This window comes from Peromyscus californicus, unplaced genomic scaffold, assembly GCF_007827085.1.
Source record: "Peromyscus californicus insignis strain IS unplaced genomic scaffold, ASM782708v3 Scaffold_16__1_contigs__length_79575227, whole genome shotgun sequence".
In the NCBI taxonomy this organism is placed as follows: Eukaryota; Metazoa; Chordata; class Mammalia; order Rodentia; family Cricetidae; genus Peromyscus; species Peromyscus californicus.
The window spans coordinates 11,475,671-11,497,015 of record NW_026294458.1 but is presented as its reverse complement, the minus strand read 5'-3'; the positions used below and the strand labels follow the sequence as shown (position 1 = coordinate 11,497,015).

Genomic DNA, 21,345 nt, shown 5'->3' with positions numbered 1-21,345 from the left:
CTTAGTATTCCATTCCTAAATTTTCCTGGATATTTATGCTTATTTTTCCTAAAGCAAAAAAATGTACAAAATAAAACCCTCTCTCTTCAGTGGAACTGTCGCCACATATAACAACACTAAAAGGAACAACAATCTAGACTTGCAATCTTATGTATGTGTGCATAACATACATCATGCAAAATACTCACTTTCAACAGTCATAAGATACTTAAAAATAACAGCCAATCTAACTATACCACTGGGTCCAGAGTAGAGTACTTGCAGAGTTTCTACTGAGGTCTAGATTCACCCCAGTATGAACCAGAAAACAGTAACACAAGCCAGGGGTGGCAGCTCATACCCTTTACCCCAGCACTTGGGAGGCAGAGGCAGGCAGATCTCTGGGAGTTCAAAGCCAGCCTGGTCTATATATCCAGTGCCAGGACAACCAGAGCTACATAGAAAGACTGTCTCAAAAAAGCAGTAAGGAAGGCAGGCAGGCAGGCAGGGACATACATACTCATCAAAAGCAACAGGTAATATAAAGTGTTTCTAAGTGCCCTTATGGGTTAGTTTAAAAAAAAGATTTCAAAACATTAAGTCAAATGAACTTAATTCATGTTTCAACTTTAACTATGAAAACAATCAGCTACCAAGTAAAATTCTCAATAAAGCAAAGAAATTATTTCAAAGATCCTAATGGAAATCTGGGGGTTGAAGAATATGGTTATTGAAATACAAAAACGTATGCCAAGTATTCAAAAACAAATTCACAACTGCAAAAAATAAATAAATAAAAATAAAACCAGTAGCCTTAAATGTACATCTACAGAAATTACCCAATTAGGGTTGACCAGATTGCTCAGTGGGTAGGGGTGCTTGCTGCCAAGCCTGATGAGCTGAGTGGAAGGAGAGAGCCAACTCCTACAAATTGCCATGCCTTCCATACATGCAACCCCCTGCACAAACAAGAATAAACAAATAAATAAATGTAGCACGTTAATCTTTATTAAAAAAAAAAAAAGAACAGAAGGAAGAAAGGGAGGGAGGGAGGGAAAGAGGGAGGGAGGGAGGGAAAGAAAATTACTCAATTAAATACAGAGAAGAAAAAAATGAAGAAAAGAGCCCCAGAGGTATGTGAACCAACATCCTGCTTACCAGTATGTCTTAAGGATGAAAGAGAAAAAGAAGTAAAATTTAATAAAACGGAAATAAGCTTACAAATCCAAGCTCAATGAATGTCTATTGCAATAGATACAAAAAGGCCTATTCCTGGGTCCATCAAAATAAAACCATTGAAAGTAAACACAAGGAGAAAAGGATCTCAAATGGAGGAAAAAGGCAGTGTGTGCAGGAACCCACTGTGGTGGTCTGAATGAGAATGGCCCATAGGCTCACATTTGAATACTTGGTCCCCAGTTGGCAGAACTGTTTGGGAAGATTAGGAGGTGTGGCCTTGTTGGGAGAGACATGCTGCTGGGGGCAGGCTTTGAGGTTTCAGAGTAAGCCATTCCCAGTGTATTCTCTGCCTCCTGCTTGCTGTTGGAGATGTGAGCTGTCAGCTCTTCCTGCCTCCATGTGTTTGCTCCACCATCATGGATTCTAACCCTCTAAAACCATAAGCCCAATTAAATGTCTTCTTTTTTAAGTGGCTTTGGTCATGGTGTTTTATCACAGCAACAGTAACTAATACAACTATCAAGAAGATCAATGATTAACTTCCAACCATAACAACAGAAGTTAGAAGATGGTGGAATCACAGACTCACAGCAGGGAGCTGGACAGAAAGAGAGGATATTGCTTCTGAACATACTCTCCAGTAGAAACCACACTGTTAACAATTTCCAGCAGACTATCCGCCAAAGCGTAAGACATTCTCCAATACAGACACTATACTAACCAGTAAGACAGCCTCAGTAAAATTGAAAGGACTCAACTCCTACAAAGTATGTTCTCCAACCATATGAATTTTAATTAGATAAATAAAGGTACTATTACTTTTTGTAACTTCAATTGTTTAAAATCTGAATTTATGAGTTAGACATGGAAGCACACACCTTCAATCCCAGTACTCGGGAGGAAGAGGCAGGCAGAATTCTATGAGTCGAAGACAGCCTGGTCTACACAGCGAGTTCAGCCAGGGCTACATGGTGAGACCCTGTCTCAAAGAAATAAACAAAAATAAAATCTGAATTTATGGATATCTTCATATAAGCAACCAATGCAAAGATCCAGCACTCCATTTTTCCAGGATAAGCCAACTATCCGACTTGTTACCAAGCAACTCGTTTCCTTTGTTTGTTTGTGAAGAAGAGAGCTTTTCTTCCCATGTTGTTCAAACAAAGCTGCTTGAGATGGGTGCTTCGGAGGGATTAGTCAGAGAGACAAAATTCCATCTCCTCACCACTCTTCCAATTCTTCCTTGACATTGCCTTGGCGGGGGCCGCGGGAGCAGTCGTGGCCACAACCACAAACGCAGACGGATCAGCCAAGGAAGCCTTGTAGGTTATTATTTTCTTTTCTACATTTTTTAAACATTAAACTTATTTGTTAAGTTTTCTCCTTTTTCTTAGACATGGTCTCAAGTAGCTTACCCTGACCTCAAATTTACCATGTATCCAAAGCTAGTCTTGAACAAGCCCTGCTCCTGCCTCCACATCCCAAGTCCTGGAATACAGGTGTACATCATTATGGGTAGCCCATGTACTACATTTTCTATGTATCTACTTTTATGATCTACGGTAGACTTTTTAAGTACCACAATTTACTAAATCTAAAACTACGAGTATTATACACAACTATTTTACACCACCAAAAGAGAAAAAGCATGTCAAACTAGGGCAAGTTGGGAATTTGAGTCATTCTCAGAAATTATAATGTAGAGGGGAAAGTACAGTCATATACTCAAGGATGACAATCTCTTCAAGTTTATGCAGAATTCTCTACTCTACATTTACCAGAGCCAAGAAGGATAAGAAATATCTAACAATGTAGAAAAAAATAAGCTTCTATAGGACTGAAATCTAACCAAAATCACAAGAAAAGCAAATACTAAGTAAAAATAATTTTCCTAACATAATGACAAGGACCCTACCCCTAATACACAAATATACAAAAAAAGAAAGTATAAAAGGACCCGCAACACCACCCCCCCCAAAAAAAACCCGACAAATAAATCATTTGCTAGTGTTGTCAAAGAGATAAACCAGTGCTCACACTGATAACCAGTAGTACTGGGCATACACTATAGAGGTACACACTCATCCAAGCTGTCAATCATCCACCACTCTTTGACCCAACAATTTTCCCTTTTAAAATTAAAGCAGTAGAGGTTGGAGAGATGACTGAGCAGTTAAAAGTGCTTATTCCAAAACCATGATGACTACAGTTTAGCACCTACACAAGCCAGGCATCCCTCAAATGCCTGCAACTCCAGCCCCAAGGGTCCTAGAGACAGCAGTCTACCCACACAAACAAAGCCTAGGTTCAAGGACAGACCTAACCTCAAAGGAAGTGAGGAGTGGGGCTGGAGAGATGGCTCAGTGGTTAAGAGCACTGGCTGCTCTTCAGGAGGACCGAGGTTCAATTCCCAGCACCCACATGGCAGCTCATGACTGTCTGTAACTCCAGTACCAAGGGATCCAACACCCATGGCAAAAAACAGCAATGCACATAAAAATAATTAACTAATTTAAAAAAAAAAGAAAGAGAACAAAGGAAGTGAGGAGTGATAAACAGGAATACTGATTGTCATCTTCTGGCCTCTGGGCTTGTATACAGGAGAAGCGTAAGCACCTGAGGGCTAGTGTGCTCACACAGACAGACCTTTGGGCTAGTGTGCTCACACAGACAGACCTTTGGGCTAGTGTGCTCACATAGACAGACCTGCAGGCTAGAATATTCATACAGACAGACACATGCACAAATGGGAAAAAAATGCTTATAAAAGGAATTTAAACTGTAGGTACATTAAAAATATGTACAAAGATATGTCCAAGAATTTGCACTACACAAAAAACTCTGAAAACCTAAATAACTATGCCGGGCGGTGGTGGCGAACGCCTTTAATCCCAGGACTCGGGAGGCAGAGCCAAGCGGATCTCTGTTGAGTTCGAGGCCAGCCTGGTCTACAGAGTAAGATCCAGGATAGCCAGGACTGTTTCACAGAGAAACCCTGTTTCGAAAACAAATAAATAAGTAAATAAACAAACAAATGAATAAATAAATAAATAATTTTGGGGGAGTAAATAGGTACTTGTGTATCCAGAGAGGTGTCTGGGAGAATATACAATATTAATAAAGAATAGAAAGGAGATCATTTTTCTGTTTGTTTGTTTTTAACACTGTGGCAATCTCTACTGCTTACAAGGAAACCTAGGTAAGGGGGCTATAAGAAGCAGGTACTACATTTGCCAGAAGACATGGATAAAGAAGAAAACCCTAAAATATGGTCATCAAAACTGGTAAGATTTTCAATCCTCAAGTTCTAAAAGAATTCTCAAAACAAATTTAAAAATTCATAATACAACTTTAAAATTCTTATGACCATTAATAACTGACATGTAACAAGCCATGTGTGGTGCACACCTTTAATCCCAGCAGAGACAGGCGGATCTGAGTTCGAGGCTAGCCTGGTCTACAAAGCAAGTTCCAAGACAATCAGGGCCATATAGAGAAACAGTGTCTTTAAAAAAATAATAACAATAATAATAAGTGCTACTGGCAGATATACAAATACCGTGTTAAATATTTCCCTTTCTTTTATGTTGTCCGATAAAGACACAGGTTTAATACAAACACCAAGATAGGCTACAAAGAAGGAAAAGGATCAACTGTCCTCCTAACATAAAGGAATTGGGGGCTAAAAAAGCAATCTGGTTAAATGAAAAGCCAATGGGCTTAACCTTCCAAGTCAGTACACTAACTCTCTTCTGTGTACAGTTGCGCAGAAGATACAGCACTGGCCTGCTGTTCTTTAAAGCTTCTGTTATGCCTAAGCAGTAGAACGGGGCTATCCAGGGATCGAAGAGTAGCTGTGCAAGGCTGAGGACAACTTCTTCTGTAAAAACGAGAGCCGAGACAAAACACTGCTGGATTACCTCTATAAAATGTGTCAGGCAAATGCCCATCCCGCCAGGTCACTTGGCTCAATTTCCAAGCCACTGATTCTTCTCTTCTATTCTGTAAAGTATAAAAATACAAGTCAGTCACCCAAAAGAATCAAATTAAACACATTCTTACAGCTAGGCAAAAGAGTTCTAACTAAATATGAAAAATCTAACAAAATTCTTTTCATAAGTAGATGCTATTGGATTAAACATAATTCAAAACTAGTGCTTCAACTACAAAGGCCCATCAGTACTAACTGATTATCAAAGATGATAAGTTACACTTTTTCAAACTTCTAGTTAAGGATTAAGATGTCTTGGAAGTTAGGACACTAATTTTGAATCATTTTAAAGTAGAGAAAGAAAAAAACCCACAAATGTGTTGCTGATACAAAGAGACTAGAGCAGGAGGGTCACAGCAACCTGGGAAAACGTCTCAAAAAGAAATAAAAACATAAAAACAAACACCGGGTGGTGGTGCACACCTTTAATCCCAGCACTCGGGAGGCAGAGCCAGGCGGATCTCTGTGAGTTCGAGGCTAGCCTGGGCTACAGAGTGAGTTCCAGGAAAGGTGCAAAGCTACAGAGAGAAACCCTGTCTCGAAAAAAAACCAAAAACCAAAAACAAACAAACAAAAAATGTTTATATATTTATTTATATATATATATATATAAACAAAACACGCTGATGTTCCCCATGCACTGATTACTCACATAGTACTATTTCTTGATAAAAACCCCACAGCAACACTGCCTCTTGCTGAAATGGCTAAATGTAGTAACAATGTAGTTTTGGGGCTGGAAAGATGCTCAGTGGTGAAGAACAATTGTTGCTCTTGCAGAGGACCCAAGTTCAACTCTCAGCATTCATACTGGGAAGCCTGTAACTCCAGCTCCAAGAGATTCAATAACCTATTCTGGACTCCACAGGCACCTGAACTCCTATCACACGCACACACGCAAGCGCACACACACAAAATGGTGGCTCACACCCATATTCCTATCATTCAAGAAGCTGAGCCAGAAAGATGCCATCAAGGCCAACGGGGGCTGCATAGTAAAGTGTAAGCCACCCAGAGCTACACAGCAAGATCCTGTCTCTGGGGGTGGGGGGCTGGGGGGGGTGATGACGACACAGGGCAGGTAGTTGTGAATGTACCTGTCTAACATCCATAAAGCCCTGGGTTCATTATCCAGAACTGTGTAAACACGGCATGGTTGTACATGTCTATAACCCTAGAACTTGAGGAGGAGGCAAGAGATCAGAAATCCAAGGTCATCCTTGAGTGCATAACAAGTTCAAGGCCATCCTAGCCTATATGAGACTTTGGTTACTCATATCCTCTTCCCCTTGTTCTCCAAAAAGAAAATAAAAAACAGAAGAATGTAGCTTGAGAAAGTGTGTATGTGTGTACACACACATATATACACATATACACACACATATAAATTGTAAGGCAAATATTATTTAATAATGTTAAAATATTCCATGGATGATTTTTAATTTATATGTAATAATCAACCTTTTAGCAAAAACTAAAAAAATTAACATTCCATTTGTATTGTACTGACACAGGACACAGATCCACTTTCTTCACGTCAACTAGAGTATCTTTCCAGGTATAGGAAACAAATACCATGAAAATTAAAAGCTGAATTATCAGAAATATAGAACAGGGCAAAAGTAACTTTATATTCAGAAATAATAGATGTGGCATTTCATGTGTCAGCCTTAACACTAGGGTACCACCAGTGCATGTGGCGTATACACATGCGCACGTGAAAACCCAAAGTTGGTATTAGGGCTTTTCTCATTCTCTCTCCACTTCATTTACTGCGGCAGGGTCTCTGAACTGAACCTAGAACTAGACAATTTGAATAGTCTAGCTAGCCATTTATCCCAGGGATCTCTTGTCTCTGCCTCCTAAGTCCTGGGATTACAGGCAACCACCATGCCTGTACTCAGGTCCTCAAGCCCTTCGCCTACTGAGGCACCTTACTACTCCCTAACCCATTCTTAAGCCTTGGTACTTAGAAATAAATAAAAGCCATCAATGCAATATCTAGGAAATAAGCGAGTAATTAAAAGTTCTGTTGATATGAGTAGATCAGCTGCTGACCTAGTTATAATTATTTTCTCAATTTATTTTAAAGTAATTCGTTTCATGGGACAGTAATGTACTTGAGTGATAGAGCACTTGCCTAGTACACTCAACACCCTGAGCTCTTGTGACAAGTCTTTTCCTTGGGAGACACAACACAACACAACACACACACACACACACACACACACACACACACACACACACACACACACACGCCTACTCACCCCAGATAGAAATCCCACAATATATCAAAGTGCCCTCTCCCTAGCATAGGTGACTTTACAGGAAGTCCTTGAAACTGACAAGATTAACTAGGCCCCTCCCTAAAGACTCTCAGACAAGCCAGGCTGCAGAGAATACTGACTAGATCATCTGCCTGCAAGGAGCAGAAACCTGCAGAGCTACATGAAGGAGGTGTAGACCAACTGAGGCACCTAGAAAGGACACTCTCCCATCTGTTGAGCTACCTGCAGGCTGTGCAGTGTGCTCCAGGTTCCCAAATTTTGTGAGCTGTCAGTCATGCTTGGGATGGGCTTTGGTGATGCAGCTGTCTTTGAGCTATTTCTGCTTCTGTAAGTAACCCCAATAAACTCATCGGTTCATCAGATACCATCAGACTTTGGTGGTATCTGTACTTTGATCTGTCATGGAATCCCTATCTGGGGTGAGTAGGTGTGTGTGTGTGTGTGTGTGTGTGTGTGTGTGTGTGTGTGTGTGTGTGTGTGTGTGTGTGTGTGTGTAGCGTCTCCCCAGGAAAAGTTTTGTCACACAACAGCTCTGTCCCCAGAACAACAACAACAACACCAGTTTCTAATAAGCTCTTCATTGCCTGCCCCAAAGTCAAGCACTCAAAAGAGCCTGTATGTCAGTCCTATCACCGCACCTCTTACTACTGTTGGAACAGAGTTCTTCTACACTACCCAGACTGACCTCAAATACCTAAGCTTAAGCAATCCTCCTGCTTCCACCTCCAAACATTCAGAACTTTAGAAACATGTTACTGTGCCACACACAAAATAGGGATTTCTACAGTAACAGAACAGAAAAACAGAAGCCATGAAATTCAAAACTACTACACTGCCACTCACTAGTCTATCCTATTAGATTACATTCTCTGTTTCTACATTCATCACTATTCAGTTTTCACAACTGCTAACATAGCTGCATGACTAAATATAAAAAGAACTGCAAAATCTATATATAGAAAATAAAACTTGTTATTAAATTATAGACTTCTGGGGCTGGAGAGATGGCTCAGAGGTTAAGAGCACTTGTTGCTCTTGCATCAGACCCAGGTTCAATTCCCAGTACCCACATGATGGCTCACAACCATCTGTAACTCCAGTTCAGAGGATCTGACCCCTCTTCTGAACTCCAAGGCACCAGGCACACACCTGATGATATATATCATACAGGCAAAACCCTCATACACAAAAATGAAAATTTAAAAATACATAAAACAGTCAGGCGGTGGTGGAAGACGTCTTTAATCCCAGCATTCCGGAAGCAGAGGCAGGTGGATCTCTGTGAGTTCAAGGCCAGCCTGGTTGACAGAGCAAGTTCTAGGATAGCCAGGGTTACATAGAGAAACCACCTCAAAAAAAATCAAAAAGGAAAACAAACAAACATACATTTCCATCTGAGCTTTTTAGAAGCTGACTTGACATACCCCTCCACAATCAGGACATTAGTACTATCTAACCACAAGATGTGTTAGCAGCTATTGCCTGGAGAAATGATTATGAAATGTTCAAAGTTCTGCAGAACACATTCACAAAAAGAACCCTTACTTTCTTACATAACTTTTTACAGAACATACAAGTAAAGGTTGTCACATAACCAAGAATGTAACCAGCTTTATTAAAAAGGAGAAACAAGCGCCGGGCGGTGGTGGCGCACGCCTTTAATCCCAGCACTCGGGAGGCAGAGACAGGCGGATCTCTGTGAGTTCGAGGCCAGCCTGGGCTACCAAGTGAGTCCCAGGAAAGGCGCAAAGCTACACAGAGAAACCCTGTCTCGAAAAACCAAAAAAAAAAAAAAGGAGAAACAAAATAATGAAGCAAGAAGGAAAAAGAAACAAGCTGCACATAACACAAAATACAGTCTGAAATCATAAACGTTATTTTGTGTGACATCTTTCCCATCACACACCATTCATTATTATTAGTGTTATTATTATGAAAGGGAGAAGGGGGTGTGTGTTTGTGTCTCTGAGCTTGCTGGCAGGGGATTATAATAATGGTAACTGAGGTGGGGAGACCTGCCCACTCCCAGGGCTGGGATTCTGGACTGTATAAAATGGACAAAGAACTGAACACTAGTGTGCACATTTGCCCGTTTCCCAGCCATGGACGTCATGTGACCAGCTGCTTCAAGCTCTGCTGCCCTGACCTCCCTGTCACGGTGTACTGCCCCTTGAACTGTGACCCAGAAAGCAACCCTTTCTCTCCTAAGTTGCTCTTGTCCTAGTGTGTTGTTATAGCAACAGGAGGGAGGAGACTGGACACTGTGTCCATAGGTGCCTACAATCTTGCAGTAGTGAGTACACACAGCAGGGTCTGGGGGAATCAAGTACTAAACTGTATAATAGAAGTTTAAGCAATTGATCACAGAAAAATCAAAATGAGATCGGTTAATCTCCCTTTGCTAACTTTTTAAAACCAAAAACAAGGGGGACCTTTTAAATGGTGATCTCACATACAAGATACAGAGAACATTATTTAGAGTTTGCTGAGCAATATTCCCAGGAACTTACAGGTATTCAAGAAATAAATCTGTAACTGATACAAAAGTTGAGTATCTCTGATGTGAAATTCAAAATACTCTAAAATCCCAAACTTTTTTAAGGGCAATTTGATACAAAAAAAAAATCCATACCATAAAACTTGGTTACATGCACAAAATTGTATTTTTAAATACTATATAAGATTGCTGTCAGTTTATGTACATTAGGTATACATGAAAAATGAATGAATTTTATGTTTAGATTTGGGTGTCATCTCTAAGATATCTCATTACATGTATGCAAATATTCTCTCATTTGAAAGAAAAACAGACAGACAGACAGTCCCCCACCCAAAACACTTCTGGTCCTAGATATCTCAGATAAGGGATAGTCAATGCATACTGTTACTAGCCATTACTCATACTTCTACTCACATTTTACAAGTAAGAAGATTGAAGGCTCACACAATTTGTAAAAAAATACATAACTAGCAATTAGAAAGTGTCAGGATTCCATGTTCAGAAATTTCCCTTCAAAGGCTTCTGGTCTTTTTTCAGACAGGGTTTCTCTGTATAGCCCTGGCTGTCCTGGAACTCACTCTGTAGACCAGGCTGGCCTCGAACTGAGAGCTCCACCTGCCTTTGCAAATACACCATGATCAGCCTTAGCTATGTAAAGAATAGTTCAATCCTATCTAGCTTAATGTCGTTTTAAAAGCATGATGTGAAGAATAATTTATTACTACAGAACTTATTTTACAGTGTTTATTTTAAAAAAAATAACAACTAATTTCTGAAGTTTTTATTTGTGGTAATCTATTTTATGATAAGATCTCTTATATTCAAAGAGACTGGCACTGTTAATAATAGGCACTGAGGTCACTTAAGACTGATATCCTGCTGTGTATTCAGCCTATTCGTTTACCCTGCCTTTAAAGAAATACGTAACCAGCCCTCCTTGCCTTGGATTTCCCATGTAATCAGCTTTAACAACCTAACCGAAATTATGTATTCTTCCATGCCACTGACCCACAGGAAAAATGTGTGTGTATGTGTGTTATGATAATCATTTGTTGAAAACAGCAAATTTTTCAAAAATGATCTTATACAGTAAATACCATACCCAAAGGCTGGAACAGATATTGCTTGCTAATGGAATGTTTATAGTACTGTTTACTATCTGGATCAGCTGGGTCAACTGGAGTGACTGAATGAATCCCCGTAACAAAGATTTCTGTTAGGTGCTCCTCATTCCTTCCCCATAGGATGCTTTCTGTGCTGGTCAATAAATACAGAACAAAGCCCTCTGTTGGGGACAGGACAGTCAGACATCAGACAGACACAGACAGATTACAGACAAGCCAGAAACCATAAACTACAGATGGAAGATGCAGGGGGAAGAAGTGAAGAATCCAAACTTGGGCTTCCGCTCACTCAAACCAATCCAAGTGGAGGAAGTGCTTTGCTTTCTTTCCTTACTGAGACAGACACATACTGGTGCCTCTGAGGCTATCTTTAATGCACTTAACTGACAAAATTCTCTTTTAGCCACATTTTAGAAAGTGCATGAACTTGGAATAGACAGGAAGTTTTGGGTTTGGGATGTTTGTTTGTTTGTTTGTATGCCAGATGCTTCTTGTTTGGTTCCAGGAAAATCAGATTAACTTCTACAGCTAAAAGAAATTCCAAAGTATATCTATATGTTGTTTATGGAGACTTTCAGTCTACCAAATTATGGTATAAGCTATTACTAAAAACAGTATTTTTCAAACAAAAAAAAAAAATCAACCATCATCCACATTAGATACACAATGATTGTAGCGGTTCAAACCCATAACCCTGCTGCTAGTCAACCCTAAGGACCTAAAAGCCATGTGTAGAGTGCATATCTACAATCCCAACACCGGAAACAGAGGATCCAGGAGGCTTCCTGGACGTTTAGTCTAGCCAATGAGTGATCCGTGGGTCCTAATGAGCAATCCTATCCTACAAAGTAAGCGAAAGGACTGAAGATGTGGCTTGGCAGCTACAGGTGCTGACTGCTCTTCCAGAGGACTCAAGTCTGACTCCCAATACTCACGCTGGGCAGCTTGTGACTACCTACTGTTTAACTCCATCTCCAGGAGTCTCCACAGGCATCTGTGCATGTGTACATGTACACACACACACACAATCTTTTTTAAAAATGTAAAAAGGAACGAAAAAGCTGAAGGGCCACCCTGCTGCCAAGCCTGCTGCCCTGAGTTTGATCCCCAGGACTCATATGGTGGAAGGAGAGAAGCAACCCCACAGTTGTTCTCTGACCTCCCACGTGTACACCATGCCACGCTTCTGTGTGTACATACACATACAATAAGTGTGTAATTTTTTAAAGATTCAAAATTAAGGCGGAAAGCAATAGAAGACGCTTATGTAAATCTCTGGCATCTACACGTGCACCACACACATCCAAAGGTGTCAATTCTCCCTGAACAAAAGGCACATAATAATAAAGAATACGACTAAAACAAGATATGTGGTACACATCTATCATCTCAGCACTTAGAAAGCCGAAATAGGAGAAGCTTAAGTTCTTTTGAGCTTGAACTACAGAACAAGACCATCTTAAAAAACCAAACAACTATGAAAAGTCAAAAAGAAAACTAAAACTGGTGCCTTTAATATGAAATATGCTTATTTAAAAATTGAGCATGGGGGCTAGAGAAATGGCTTAGCAGCTCTTCCAAAAGACCAGAGGTCAGTCCCAGCAGTCACGCTGGGCAGCTCACAAGCACTTCTAACTCCAGCTCCATAGGCAATCCTTTTCTGGCCTCTGCAGGCACTTCACTCCCGTACACACACTCTTTTCTCACCTGAAACCAGATACCACAAATATGAGTGGCATTGTATTTTTCAAATAACTGAAGGGAGGTGCCACTGAAGATTTAGTACTATACTCAGTAAAACTATCCTTTAGAAATAGACAAATAAGTAACTCTCAAAAGAAAAAAACTGAAACCACACATTGCTGGCAGACCTACTCATCATGACTGACTGAAGGAGAGCTGAAGAGATGGCTCAGTGGCTAAAAGCACTTGCTGTTCTTACAGAGGTCCCAGCACCCACATAGTGGCTCACAACCATTGATAACTTGATTTCTAGGGCACCTGACAACCTCTTCTGACCTTGGCTGGCACCAGGCACACATGTGTTAAACAGACATGCATGCAGGCAAAACATTCACACACATAAAATAAATCTTTCAAATAAATATTTTTGAAAAGATTAGCTTAACTCAACTTCCCACACGGGAGGACAAGCTGCAGCTTGAAGTATGGGAAAGGAGAGATAAGTGGAGAAGGAAATCCCGCTGCATACACACAACGGACTGCCTTTCCTCACTGGTTTTCTAGATAATGTTTGATGATTTGAAACAATGGATAAGACTAACTAATACTTAGGACAACTTAAAGCTGGAGAAAGTAAAAACAAAAAGGTGAGGTTTAAATACTTTCCCTACAAGTAAAACAAGGCTAATATAAATAAGACAGCTTGAAGGCATATATGCATATTATAATGAGAACAATCATTGGGTACATTATACAAAAGACAGACTCCAGAACTTTATAGATAATGACGAATCCCAGGAAATGCTCAAGTAATCCACAAGGCGGCAAGAAAATAAACAGAAGCCAGATGTGGTAGCCTAGATCTGTAATTCCTTAACTAAGAAGCAGAGGGAGGGTCTAAATTCAAGGTCAACACGGGCTAAGTAGCAAGACAGTATCTCAAAATACCAAAAATGAACAGAGTACGGTGGCTCTGTGAGACCCTTCTCCAAACCTCCAGTGAGGCAGTGGGCAAAGAGGAGTAAACCACAGAGCAAAGAGAACGGTGTGTGGGACACAGCGAGAAGTCCTCTAAGGCAAATGGGTCTAACGTCAACCAACCTGAAGATGAACTGAAGAAGGGTCTGTGGCTATTGTTTTAATGATTCTGTGTCACTTTCAAGAAATTCAAAATCAGGGGCCATAGTCAAGCGTGGTGGCGCACACCTTTAATCCCAGCACTCAGGAGGCAGAGGCAGGTGGGTCTCTGAGGTTGAGGCCAGCCTGGTCTACAGAGTGAGTTCCAGGACACCCAGGACTACACAGAGAAACCCTGTCTCGGGCTGGAGAGATGGCTCAGAGGTTAAGAGCACTGACTGCTCTTCCAGAGGTCCTGAGTTCAATTCCCAGCAACCACATGGTGGCTCACAGCCATCTATATGAGATCTGATTCCCTATTCTGGAGTACAGGCAAACTTGCAGAAAGAATACTGTTTATATAATAAATAAAATAAACCTTTAAAAAAAAGTAAAATTCTTTAAAAAAAAAAAAAACCTGTCTCAAAAAAACAAAAACAAAAAATAAAAATCAGAGGCCAGTGGATAAAGCCTGATGACCTGCGTTCAGAACGCCCAGCATCCAAATAAGGAAGGAGATCCAACTCCTCAAAGTCATCCTCTGACCTCCACACACCTAGTGTGGCATATGCATGCCTGCCTGTGTGCATGCGCACGCATATAAACACACACACACACACACACACACACACACACAAAACACACACACAGTGCAAAATAATTAAGAAATTCAAAATCAGCAACTTAAGTTGAATGGGAAAAATGTTATATATGTTAATATTTTATAATTCCTTTAATGTTTAAAAATGTGTGTGCACACACACCATGGCATACATGTGGAGGTCAGGGAGTGACTTGCAGGAATCAGTCCTCTCCTTCCGTGATGTGGGCTCCAAGGCGCAAACTCAGGTCATCAGAATTGGAGGCAAGCTCCCTTACTGGCTGAGCCATCTTGCCAGGCCCCAGATACTTTGTTTTTGAAAACAGGAGTAGCTACGTTAACATCACCACCAACCAAGAGGCTCTAACTAATGCTCCAGTAAGGAGCAGCAGAATACCCATTTTTCTCAAGCACGGATGAAACATTAACCTAGGCACACCAGGCACTGTCTGTCACACAGTGCACCTTAAAAATGTACTGAGAACTGAGTTTAGTCTCTGACTATGATCAACAAAGACTAGAAATAAGTAAGAGGCAACACAAAAACTCTAAACAGAAAAATAAAACACGTTTTTAAAAAGTTCATGGGTTACACACACACACACACACACACACACACACACACACACAAATTCATGGGTCAAATAAATCTCAAAGAAAATTTTTAAATATAAAAAGTAAATGAAGCCGGGCGGTGGTGGCGCACGCCTTTAATCCCAGCACTCAGGAGGCAGAGCCAGGCGGATCTCTGTGAGTTCGAGGCCAGCCTGGACTACTAAGTGAGTTCCAGGAAAGGCGCAAAGCTACACAGAGAAACCCTGTCTCGAAAAACCAAAAAAAAAAAAAAAAAAAAAAAAAAAGTAAATGAAAATAAATACAGAAAGCATCAAAATATGTGAGATATACCTAAAAATAACAAAAGAGAAATTGATAGAGCCAACAAGATGGCTCCTCAGGTAAAACTGAGGACCTGAGTTCAATCCCTGAGTACGTATGGCCGAAGGGGAGAAGCAACTCCCATGAGCTGTCCTCTGACCTCCACATGTACACCATGGCACATGCACAGAGATAGGCAATAAATAAATCTCAAACCAACCTCATTTAATCTACCACAAAAAACTACAAAGGGGGGGGTGAGGGGGAGGCTGGTTCAGTTGACACAGTGCTCGGGGCAAGGACAACAACCCAAGTTTGGGTCCCCAGAACACACATAAAAGGCCAGGCACACCAGGCAGTGGTAGCCTACACCTTTAATCCCAGCACTCAGGAGGCAGAGGCAGGTGGATCTCTGAGTTCGAGGCCAGCCTGGTCTACAGAGTGAGCTCCACGACAGCAGGCTGTTACACAGAGAAACCCTGTCTCGAAAAACCAAACAAGCCAGGCACGGCAGCATGTGTGTATAATCCCACACTTGGGAAATGAAGACTGGGGGACTCCTAGACCTCACTGGTGGGCCAACCTAGCGAAATTAGTGAGCTACAGATCTGCTGAGAGAGATGCTTTCTCCAAACTGAACATGGGAGGCTAGAGATGGGTTAGTGTTAGGAGCAAATATTGCTCATGCAGAAGACTAGAGTTTAGTTCCCAGTATCCACTTCAGGTGGCTCACAGCCACCTCTGACTCCAACTCCAGGAGATCAGAGGCCTCTGCTCACCCCGTACCTACATTCATATGCATATACCCATACAATACATAATTAAAAATAAACCTTGGAGGGCTGCAAAGATGGTTCAATGGTTAAGACACCTGATGCTCTTGCACAGTGCCCAGGCTCGATTCCCAGCAAACAGCAAACACACGGTAGCACAACCATCCATGACTCCAGTTTCAAGAGATCAAAGACCCTCTGATTTTTTCGGACATCGGGCACACACATGGTACTCATACACAAAACTCTCATTCAAATAAAATAAATCTAAATAAGTAAATAAATACACCTTATGGCCAGAGAGATGGCCTAGACATTAAGAGCACAGACTACTCTTCCAGAAGACCGCAGCTCAATTCTCAGCACCCACACAGCAGCTCACAAGCATCTGAACTCCAGTTCCAGAGAGGTCAAATACCCTCCTCTGGCTTCCTGAAGCAAGTGGTGCACAGACACAGGCAAAACATCCATGCACATAAATTGATAAAATTCTTTAAAAAAAGGAAATAAACAAATAAATGAATAAATGAGGTGGTGGGCCACTGAGATGGCTAGGCTGGTAAAGATGCTTGCCACCAAGCCTGAGCAGCTGAGTTCAATTCCTGGGACCCACATGATGGAAGCAGAGATCTGACTCTTGAAAGTTGTCCTTAACCTATACACGTGCAGTGTGGAACATGAATGGTGTACGTATGTGTGTGTGCACACGCACGCAAATAAATGCATAAATGCATAAATAAATAAATAAATAAATAAATAAATAAATAAATAAATAAATAGCAAGTTGTAGAGATGACTGAGAAGTTAAGAGCACATATTGCTCTTGCAGAGCACCCAAATTTAGTTCCTAGCACCCATCTTAGGGGTCTAAGTGTCTAGACATTCCTAGGCATCTGCACTCATGTATACATACCCTCACAAAGACACACATGAATGCACACAATTTAAAATAACAAAATAAATCTTGGAAAAAACAAATGTATCAAAGATTTTAAAATAAGATGGAGAGCAAATGAAGATGACACCCAACAGTGACTTCCGGTACTGCACACACATGCACAGGAATATATACGCACATGTGCATTCACACTCACGCAAACTGTAAAAATGTGAAGTGAACTTTAAACAAGCAGAGCAGAAATCAGTGAGACAGGAAAGAGAGAACATTTACATAAACTTTATAAACCTAGCTAAGGACACAACTCAGGAGAAGAGTACTTGCCAACATGTACAAAGCCCAATGTTCTATCCTCAGAATCACATAAACCAGATATGAGAGCACACACCTGTAATCCCAGCACTTCAGAGATGGAGGCAGGAGGATCAAAAGTTTGTCATCCTCAGCTACATAGCAAATTCAAGACCCAAAGGCCATTTAAGGCCCAAAAGGAGTTTGTGGTTAGCCTGGGCTACCTCTAACCCTGTTTAGCACCCCCCCACACACACCCCTCTAACAAACTAACGAAACAGGAGGCTCACAAGCAACATCAAGAATAAAATGACTTTATCAATATAGATCCTGCATTAAAAAGATAAGGGAATGTTGCAAACAGTTTTATGCTCTTAAAGTACTGAGAACTGCTACCAAAACTCAATGAAGAAGAAAGTAATACTGTCTTGAAAAACCAAAAAAGTGCCGGGCGGTGGTGGCGCACGCCTTTAATCCCAGCACTCGGGAGGCAGAGCCAGGCGGATCTCTGTGAGTTCGAGGCCAGCCTGGGCTACCAAGTGAGTTCCAGGAAAGGCGCAAAGCTACACAGAGAAACCCTGTCTCCAGAAACCAAAAAAAAAAAAAAAAAGAAAAACCAAAAAAGTAAAAGAAGAAAGTAATAATATATAGTTCTATAACCATTAAAGAAAAGTTTCTCCCCCCAAAAAAATTTCTAGGCTAAGATGGATTCATTAGTTATTTCTACCTAATAGTTAATGAAGAATTGAAACCAAATGTTCATGTATTTTTCCCACAACAGGGAGAGGAATGTTCAGTGAGTTCGAGACCAGCCAGAGCTACATTGAAAGACCCTGTCTCGAAAATAAATAAATAAATGAAAAATTTAATGCTACTGAAACCAAAACAAGACAAACATATCACATGAAAAGACAAGTCATATCACTTACGAGTTAGGATAAAAAAAATCCTCACCAAAAAATATTAGCATACCAAAACCACCAGCACATAAAAGGATTATGAACCATGGCCAAATAGAAGTCATTTCAGAAATGCCAGGTTGGTTTAACTCTGAAAGTCAATGTAATATGTTGTTCTGGTTATTTCTTGTCAACACGACACAAACCTAGACATATTTGGGAAGAAGACTCTCAACTGAGAAAATGCCTCCATCTAAACTGCCTGTAGGCAAAAGTCTATAGGACATTTTCTTAATTAATGACTAATGTGCAGGCCCAGTCCACAGGAGAAGGTGCCACCTGGGCAAGTGGTCCTGAGTTGTTTGATAAAGCACATTGAGCAAGTCATAAGGAGCAAGACAATAAGCAGCATTCCTCCAAGGCTTCCGCTCCAGTAGGTTCCTGCCTAGACTTCCTACCCTGACTTTCCCTCAGTGATGAAGTGACCTGAGAGTTACAAGATAAAATAAACCCTTTCCTCCCAAGTTGCTTTTGGTCATGGTGTTTTATCACAGCAGAAGAAAACTAAAACATATGTCACATCAAAAAACGAAGAACTAAAAGTCAAACCATTACTTTGAACAACTCATCTCAAGAAACTTTTAGTAAAATTCAGCACCTTTGTGTGTGCGCGCGTGCACATATGCACACACACAAACTAGAAAGAGAACAGAATGATCAAATTGCTGCAATCAAATAAACACTGTCTATCAGAATCATATCAGCATCATAATTAATGCTAAAATAGTAAACACTTCTCTCTAAGATCAGAAATAAGCATGTCTGCTCTTGCTACTTCTAGAAAGTGATATTACAGAAGAATTAAGGAAATTAAGTACAAGGCATTAATACTGCAAAGGAAGTACACAGCTACAGGCGGCATGCTCTAGAAAACAGACATGCCTCAAGAACCCACTAAACAATACTAGGACTAGCGAATTCAACAATGCTGCGTGATGCAACAAAACGACAAGAATCGGGCTGGGAAGGCAGCTCAGACGGCAGAGTCCTTGGCCTTGGGTTTGCTCTCTTGCTCCACACTGGGCATAGTGGTGCATGCCTGTAATCCTTTCACTTGGGGGGAAGAGGCAAGAGAATCAAGTTTGAGATCATTCTTGGCCACCTAGTGAGCTTATGGGCAGCTTGGGATACCCAAGACCCTATCTCAACAACAACAAACCAACAACCCTGTTATATGTCTGTATTGGCTAAGAATGGAGCTCAGTGGTACAAGACCTGTGCAACACCATGGAACCACCAAAGGGGGAGGAGGGGCCAAAAGAATGGCATTTATAAATCAGGCACATGCTTGGAATCCTAGTACTCAGGAGCTGAGGCAGGAGGACTCAAAAGTTCAAGGCCAGCCTGTATTAATAAGTTACAGGCCAGCCTGAATTACGGAGTGAAACTACATCTCAAATGAAAAGTCACTAATGTACCACCGAAAGTATACAAAGCCCCTACTTACAAAGCTAACAAAACTTTAACTGAAAATTACAAAACATGACTGAAAGGAATTCAGAACGGTCAATACAGATATCTGGTATTTATTTACAAATCAGAAACTTGAGTACTGTTAGGTGAATACTTGACCAGCTCATCTACAGGTTCAATGCAACTAACGCACAAAGGCCTGCAGCTTGGGGACCCAGCACATGCTTCCCACGGCAAGGCTCTAGCTTCAACCCCAGCATGCCTGCCACTACCTCACCTCTTAGAGGCTGACACAAAAGACCTGAAGCCATCAATCTCCTGGGGGAAGAAGGAAAGACTCAGAACACATCAAAGGTTTCTTGGACATGACCCCCCAAAAGTGCAACAAAAGCAAACACTACACACGTGAAACTACATCAAACTGAAAGGATTCTACTGAGCAAAGAAAACAATCAGGTGAAAGGTTCCCTATGGAATGCAGCAAGAGATATGCAAGCTGCATCTGGTGAGGGAACATCCACCCTACAGAAGAAACTCCCACAACACTCCCACAAATCAATACCTGATTTACAAACAAACCCATCCAAACAGCAGGGTTTAATCCCACAAGTCGGGAGGCAGAGGCAGGTGGATCTCTGGTCTACAGAGCTAGCTCCAGGATAGCCAAGGCTACACAAAGAAACTCTTTATCTTGGGTGGTGAGATGCCTCAGCAGTTAGCAGCGCTTGCTGTGGCTTCCCGCACCCACACTGGGCAGCTCACAACTGTGGGCGGTAACTCCAGCTCCAGGGAATCCAACTCTCTCTTCTGGCCCTCATAGGTATATGCACACACATACACAGAAAATAAAAACAAATCCTTTTAAAATAAAACCATGAAAAGACACTTGAAAACCATAATCACCAGGAAAACTTAACTTTAAAAAAAAGAAATCACACCCAACCATTACCTCATACCTATTAGCATGGCCATGATCAAAAGCGTAAAATGAATGTTGAGAGAATACGAAAAACTTGAAAACCTTGTGCACTGCTAATGGGAAGACAAGATGATAAAGCACTATGGAACGTTTACAGAGGCTCCTCAAAGACAAAACCCTACTCCAGTAAACCTGCCTGAGGGTATTTATCCAAAAGAACTGAAATCATTCCCAAGGAAGAATTTAAACATTGTTCACAATAACTAAAATGTGGAAACAAACCAAATGAACGCCAACAGATAAGGAGTAAGGAAATATGTATGATATGGGCCAGCTCTCAAACGGGACAGCAGGGAAAGGCACAGCCTCCAAGCCTGACAGCTTGAGTGCCATTCCTACAAGTTTTTCTGACCTCCATGCACAGGCATGCACACGTGTACACACACATAAGATAAATAATGTCATGTTAAAATACAGTGTTGCATAAACATACAATGAAATATTCAGCGCTTAAAAAGGGATATTCAACATGGACAAGCCTTGAGAACAAAATGATACATAAAATAAGCCAGCCCCAGAAGGTCAGCTCGTGTATAACTCCACCACAAGGAATCTAAAGCAACCACGGGAGTGAGGCAGAGTGCATGCAGGCTGCCAGGGCGGAGGGCATAAAAGGGAAGAGTTAGACTGCATGGTCTAGAATTGCAGTGATTCAAAAGTGAAAAGCTTCTGGGCTCTGCTTTACAGCACTGCTT

At 41.1% G+C, this 21,345-nt stretch overlaps 1 protein-coding gene across 5 annotated transcripts in view; it reads right to left on the bottom strand.

Moving 5' to 3' along the window:
- Nucleotides 1-21,345, bottom strand: part of Znf148 (zinc finger protein 148) — a 128,596-nt gene that overhangs the window by 77,315 nt on the left and 29,936 nt on the right. For 4 of the 5 annotated variants that reach the window (XM_052740378.1, XM_052740379.1, XM_052740380.1 and 1 more), the window contains one exon: nt 5,079-5,160. The exons of the other annotated variant lie outside the window; for it this stretch is intronic. The gene's annotated coding sequence lies outside the window, so the exon portion shown is untranslated. The remainder of the gene's footprint in view (nt 1-5,078; nt 5,161-21,345) is intronic. 5 annotated transcript variants of the gene reach the window in all.